The sequence below is a fragment of the Schistocerca americana genome, unplaced genomic scaffold (assembly GCF_021461395.2).
Source record: "Schistocerca americana isolate TAMUIC-IGC-003095 unplaced genomic scaffold, iqSchAmer2.1 HiC_scaffold_124, whole genome shotgun sequence".
In the NCBI taxonomy this organism is placed as follows: Eukaryota; Metazoa; Arthropoda; class Insecta; order Orthoptera; family Acrididae; genus Schistocerca; species Schistocerca americana.
In genome coordinates, this window is record NW_025725308.1 from 7,501 (window position 1) to 15,000 (window position 7,500).

A 7,500-nucleotide genomic window follows, 5' to 3' on the forward strand; every position below is an offset into this window, starting at 1 on the left:
CCGTCACTCTGTTCATTGTCATTCACCATGTTTTATACTCTTGTAAACCGCTATGGCTGAAGAGCGGCGTAGTGTGCCGCTGCCAGCCTACCTGAATTGTACAGGTTTTAAAATAACAATAAAGTAAAAAAAAAAAAAAAAAAAAAAAGAGTTATGTCCAATATGCGACATTCCCGCTGTCCCTATACATGAGCTGCGAGCTGTACCACTTACGAGCTACAGACGCGATCGCGTTGCTCTCTGTACGAATGCAGATGCTCAGCGGTCAGCTAGGAGGCGCTCCATCCATGTCGGTACCGGTGAGCGTTGCACTCGCAGTCGCAAAAACGTACGGCAAGTATATTACTCGGAAGAGTCAATGACAGTCCAAGCCCCCCTGCGTGGGAAGAGTCTTTCTAGGCCATGACCCACCGGAAGGGCGCAGCGTCCCCCACCCCAGACATGTGACGTCACACTATCGGTATTGACGACTAGACTGATTCCTTATAATCATTTGCCATACACCGGTGGAAGCTGCCGAGACGAGTAACTACATGGCGGCCTCGCCGTGTCACTAATGTACAGAGATACAACAGTTTCGACTGGAACCGGATGAAACGTATACACGGCGCTGATTAGTAATAGATAGAGCCATCAAAATACAGATAATGTATACAACTGTCCGTATACATGCTGAAAGACTCTGCTCACAATCACAACCACACGTCAGCCAGACACTCTTATCACGCACTACTCTCTGCCTGTAACAGGCACAGAGACAATATGTAAGCACCAGCATGGAACAACACCCAGTGCATCCTCTCCGCCACATTAGACTATCCACACTATCATAACCAGACCGGGAGGTCCACTCACAAAACAGAATATCCCACCCTTCCGACAACCACCATTGCTCAGCTAAGCCACCAACACCCACACATGTCCTACACAGGGGTACACCCAACATCACAATACTGCCTCCTGTCACAGCACACAAACAATGGCAGGAATGAAAGACACAGGTCTGCCACAAGCATGGAATCAGAGCGCCGCCTGTTATGAGCCAAAGGTGCACCCTGACGTGGCAAATCAGATGATGCCGCAGTCATTTACTTACGATAATCACAATCAACAAACCGGCCCCCCCCCCCCCCCAAAACACCTTTCCTTACAACAATGTGTACCTTAACCTAACCCGTATTGTGCCTTAACCTAACCCGTATTGTGCCTTAACCTAACCCGTATTGTGCCTTAACCTAACCCGTATTGTCCCTTAACCTAACCCGTATTGTGCCTTAACCTAACCCGTATTGTGCCTTAACCTAACCCGTATTGTGCCTTAACCTAACCCGTATTGTGCCTTAACCTAACCCGTATTGTGCCTTAACCTAACCCACGTTGTGCCTTAACCTAACCCACGTTGTGCCTTAACCTAACCCACGTTGTGCCTTAACCTAACCCACGTTGTGCCTTAACCTAACCCACGTTGTGCCTTAACCTAACCCACGTTGTGCCTTAACCTAACCCACGTTGTGCCTTAACCTAACCCGTATTGTGCCTTAACCTAACCCGTATTGTGCCTTAACCTAACCCGTATTGTGCCTTAACCTAACCCGTATTGTGCCTTAACCTAACCCGTATTGTGCCTTAACCTAACCCGTATTGTGCCTTAACCTAACCCGTATTGTGCCTTAACCTAACCCGTATTGTGCCTTAACCTAACCCGTATTGTGCCTTAACCTAACCCGTATTGTGCCTTAACCTAACCCACGTTGTGCCTTAACCTAACCCACGTTGTGCCTTAACCTAACCCACGTTGTGCCTTAACCTAACCCACGTTGTGCCTTAACCTAACCCACGTTGTGCCTTAACCTAACCCACGTTGTGCCTTAACCTAACCCACGTTGTGCCTTAACCTAACCCACGTTGTGCCTTAACCTAACCCACGTTGTGCCTTAACCTAACCCATATTGTGCCTTAACCTAACCCATATTGTGCCTTAACCTAACCCATATTGTGCCTTAACCTAACCCATATTGTGCCTTAACCTAACCCATATTGTGCCTTAACCTAACCCATATTGTGCCTTAACCTAACCCATATTGTGCCTTAACCTAACCCATATTGTGCCTTAACCTAACCCATATTGTGCCTTAACCTAACCCATATTGTGCCTTAACCTAACCCATATTGTGCCTTAACCTAACCCATATTGTGCCTTAACCTAACCCATATTGTGCCTTAACCTAACCCATATTGTGCCTTAACCTAACCCATATTGTGCCTTAACCTAACCCGTATTGTGCCTTAACCTAACCCGTATTGTGCCTTAACCTAACCCGTATTGTGCCTTAACCTAACCCGTATTGTACCTTAACCTAACCCGTATTGTGCCTTAACCTAACCCGTATTGTGCCTTAACCTAACCCGTATTGTGCCTTAACCTAACCCGTATTGTGCCTTAACCTAACCCGTATTGTGCCTTAACCTAACCCGTATTGTGCCTTAACCTAACCCGTATTGTGCCTTAACCTAACCCGTATTGTGCCTTAACCTAACCCGTATTGTGCCTTAACCTAACCCGTATTGTGCCTTAACCTAACCCGTATTGTGCTTTAACCTAACCCGTATTGTGCCTTAACCTAACCCGTATTGTGCCTTAACCTAACCCGTATTGTGCCTTAACCTAACCCACGTTGTGCCTTAACCTAACCCACGTTGTGCCTTAACCTAACCCACGTTGTGCCTTAACCTAACCCACGTTGTGCCTTAACCTAACCCACGTTGTGCCTTAACCTAACCCACGTTGTGCCTTAACCTAACCCACGTTGTGCCTTAACCTAACCCACGTTGTGCCTTAACCTAACCCACGTTGTGCCTTAACCTAACCCACGTTGTGCCTTAACCTAACCCACGTTGTGCCTTAACCTAACCCATATTGTGCCTTAACCTAACCCATATTGTGCCTTAACCTAACCCATATTGTGCCTTAACCTAACCCATATTGTGCCTTAACCTAACCCATATTGTGCCTTAACCTAACCCATATTGTGCCTTAACCTAACCCATATTGTGCCTTAACCTAACCCATATTGTGCCTTAACCTAACCCATATTGTGCCTTAACCTAACCCATATTGTGCCTTAACCTAACCCATATTGTGCCTTAACCTAACCCATATTGTGCCTTAACCTAACCCATATTGTGCCTTAACCTAACCCATATTGTGCCTTAACCTAACCCATATTGTGCCTTAACCTAACCCATATTGTGCCTTAACCTAACCCATATTGTGCCTTAACCTAACCCATATTGTGCCTTAACCTAACCCATATTGTGCCTTAACCTAACCCATATTGTGCCTTAACCTAACCCATATTGTGCCTTAACCTAACCCATATTGTGCCTTAACCTAACCCATATTGTGCCTTAACCTAACCCATATTGTGCCTTAACCTAACCCATATTGTGCCTTAACCTAACCCATATTGTGCCTTAACCTAACCTATATTGCGCCTTAACCTAACCCATGTTGCGCCTTAACCTAACCTATGTTGCGCCTTAACCTAACCTATGTTGCGCCTTAACCTAACCTACGTTGCGCCTTAACCTAACCTATATTGCGCCTTAACCTAACCTATATTGCGCCTTAACCTAACCTATATTGCGCCTTAACCTAACCTATATTGCGCCTTAACCTAACCTATATTGCGCCTTAACCTAACCTATATTGCGCCTTAACCTAACCTACGTTGCGCCTTAACCTAACCCACGTTGCGCCTTAACCTAACCCACGTTGCGCCTTAACCCAACCCACGTTGCGCCTTAACCCAACCCACGTTGCGCCTTAACCCAACCCACGTTGGGCCTTAACCCAACCCACGTTGCGCCTTAACCCAACCCACGTTGGGCCTTAACCCAACACACGTTGGGCCTTAACCCAACACACGTTGGGCCTTAACCCAACACACGTTGGGCCTTAACCCAACACACGTTGGGCCTTAACCCAACACACGTTGGGCCTTAACCCAACACACGTTGGGCCTTAACCCAACACACGTTGGGCCTTAACCCAACACACGTTGGGCCTTAACCCAACACACGTTGGGCCTTAACCCAACACACGTTGGGCCTTAACCCAACACACGTTGGGCCTTAACCCAACACACGTTGGGCCTTAACCCAACACACGTTGGGCCTTAACCCGCTCTGTAATTGTCATACGACGCGTTAAATTAGTGTAGTGTTGCCTAACTGCAACCCCCGCAATATAGTTTGCTACTCGCACTGCCTGGTCCCCAGTGTATCGCTTCATGTTAAACACCTTGCAGCGATACACTGTAATGTGGATGGCAGCAGGACGTACATGCTCAATGCCCTTCGCAGTTGTTCATTGGCATTCGCATGGCGAAGCACTTAGCCTACGCTGTGGTACGGCCTGTGTCAACTGTCCGCTGATGTTGTACGTCCAAATCACACACTGTACTGCACATTGGTCCTCATGTACTGAATGATACATCGTGGTACATGTGACCGTACAACGACTGCGCCAACAACGGCGAACCATGCGGTCCAACTGTTGTGCACTCAGCTATGTGTCGTCTCCCTATAAGAGCCGGATTGCAGTGTGGTATGCCCTGGATGGCGATCAGCATGAGCCGTCTGTTGATGTAGTGGCGCGTGTTGTCAGACGTAGTCGTCTCTTCTCACACACCGTGACAGCATGGTGCACTGCGTTCCACATCTGCGACATGCGACAGAGGCCGGTTGACAGTCGTTCGCGCAATGGACATCGCATACGTACGGGGGCCACCTTCCACGTGTTCGCGAAGCGTGCACATGTTGTTGCGTGTATGTGGGCAGACATAGTGTGTCGTGACACCTGACACAGGCATGCAACAATCGTTGAATTTGCAAATGGCGATGGACGTCTACGTTTGCTGGTGACGTTACGCAAATGAACAACTGGTAAACCGTTGTGGTGCGGTTGTTCTCGCTAGAGGTGAATCAGTGATGGCGACGATCGGTTGAGCTACCAACCGGTTGTTTCAGCGATACCCACCATGCCCACGAACGTGAATGGCATGTGGGTGTGAAGCGATACGCGGCGGTGGCTGGGTGGGACCGTCCCCGGCCGGTGAGGGGGGGCCTCCCGGCGTGCTGGCCGCGCGGTGCGTGGGCGCACGCGCTACAGCCGGCTGGTGGGGGCGGCCAGTGGCAGGCGCGCCGGCCGACGGAGGCGGCAGGCGGCGCAGCTGCGCGCCGGCGCACCCTGCACGCGGCGCCGTGCGGCCAAAGTAGGTCCTCGCGGGCCCGGTGCGAAGCGCGGTGGACATCTGCAGTGTGCTGGTCCGATTGAGGACTGTGTGCGCTGAGGATGCGCCGCCGCCCGGCGCTCGGCGCCGCGACGCCGTCTGCTGCTCGGTCGCCTCTGCGGTTCTCGCAGGTGGTTTGTATCGCAGCTGTGCGGACGTGTTGGCGCGTGCGCTGTGCTGGGAGAGTTCGCTTCGGCACCCAAGTGGGGCTTTTGTCCTTCTGTGGCGCTGGCGTTGGAGCTGCCGGCCACCGTAGGTGGCGCGTGTTGTCTCCCGCCGGCAATGCCACGACAGCACGCTCCCGGGCCTCTGTCGGCAGCGGCAAGCTCAGTTGGGAGCACGGGTGGTCGCACCTAAAGCGTCTACTCGCCAAACTCCGGGCGATTGCGCCTCTCTCGAACCCGACCAAGTACTTAGGACGGCGCTGCGCGCCGCCGGGACCTGAGAGGGTTTCGAGGTGTATCGTGCAGGGGAGCTCAGCCTCCTCCTGTTTGCAGAATAATTGAGCGGACGCTTGCGTGTTCGCGCGGGCCCCCGGGACACACTCCCGGGCGGCCGGCTGCTCAGCTCTAGTTGACGCAGCTCCCTGGTTGATCCTGCCAGTAGTCATATGCTTGTCTCAAAGATTAAGCCATGCATGTCTCAGTACAAGCCGCATTAAGGTGAAACCGCGAATGGCTCATTAAATCAGTTATGGTTCCTTAGATCGTACCCACGTTACTTGGATAACTGTGGTAATTCTAGAGCTAATACATGCAAACAGAGTCCCGACCAGAGATGGAAGGGACGCTTTTATTAGATCAAAACCAATCGGTCGGCTCGTCCGGTCCGTTTGCCTTGGTGACTCTGAATAACTTTGGGCTGATCGCACGGTCCTCGTACCGGCGACGCATCTTTCAAATGTCTGCCTTATCAACTGTCGATGGTAGGTTCTGCGCCTACCATGGTTGTAACGGGTAACGGGGAATCAGGGTTCGATTCCGGAGAGGGAGCCTGAGAAACGGCTACCACATCCAAGGAAGGCAGCAGGCGCGCAAATTACCCACTCCCGGCACGGGGAGGTAGTGACGAAAAATAACGATACGGGACTCATCCGAGGCCCCGTAATCGGAATGAGTACACTTTAAATCCTTTAACGAGTATCTATTGGAGGGCAAGTCTGGTGCCAGCAGCCGCGGTAATTCCAGCTCCAATAGCGTATATTAAAGTTGTTGCGGTTAAAAAGCTCGTAGTTGGATTTGTGTCCCACGCTGTTGGTTCACCGCCCGTCGGTGTTTAACTGGCATGTATCGTGGGACGTCCTGCCGGTGGGGCGAGCTGAAGGCGTGCGACGCGCCTCGTGCGTGCTCGTGCGTCCCGAGGCGGACCCCGTTGCAATCCTACCAGGGTGCTCTTGAGTGAGTGTCTCGGTGGGCCGGCACGTTTACTTTGAACAAATTAGAGTGCTTAAAGCAGGCAAGCCCGCCTGAATACTGTGTGCATGGAATAATGGAATAGGACCTCGGTTCTATTTTGTTGGTTTTCGGAACCCGAGGTAATGATTAATAGGGACAGGCGGGGGCATTCGTATTGCGACGTTAGAGGTGAAATTCTTGGATCGTCGCAAGACGAACAGAAGCGAAAGCATTTGCCAAGTATGTTTTCATTAATCAAGAACGAAAGTTAGAGGTTCGAAGGCGATCAGATACCGCCCTAGTTCTAACCATAAACGATGCCAGCCAGCGATCCGCCGCAGTTCCTCCGATGACTCGGCGGGCAGCCTCCGGGAAACCAAAGCTTTTGGGTTCCGGGGGAAGTATGGTTGCAAAGCTGAAACTTAAAGGAATTGACGGAAGGGCACCACCAGGAGTGGAGCCTGCGGCTTAATTTGACTCAACACGGGAAACCTCACCAGGCCCGGACACCGGAAGGATTGACAGATTGATAGCTCTTTCTTGATTCGGTGGGTGGTGGTGCATGGCCGTTCTTAGTTGGTGGAGCGATTTGTCTGGTTAATTCCGATAACGAACGAGACTCTAGCCTGCTAACTAGTCGCGTGACATCCTTCGTGCTGTCAGCGATTACTTTTCTTCTTAGAGGGACAGGCGGCTTCTAGCCGCACGAGATTGAGCAATAACAGGTCTGTGATGCCCTTAGATGTTCTGGGCCGCACGCGCGCTACACTGAAGGAATCAGCGTGTCTTCCTAGGCCGAAAGGTCGGGGTAA

The 7,500-nt window shown here is 51.2% G+C and overlaps 1 non-coding gene across 1 annotated transcript in view; it reads left to right on the forward strand.

Annotated features, from left to right (window-relative positions):
• Positions 1–5,877: 5,877 nt before the first annotated feature.
• The window catches only part of LOC124563843, a 1,910-nt gene continuing 287 nt past the window's right edge, over positions 5,878–7,500 (forward strand). Inside the window, exon 1 of the ribosomal RNA XR_006970372.1 lies at positions 5,878–7,500. This exon is cut by the window's right edge and continues 287 nt beyond it. This is a non-coding gene — a ribosomal RNA (small subunit ribosomal RNA).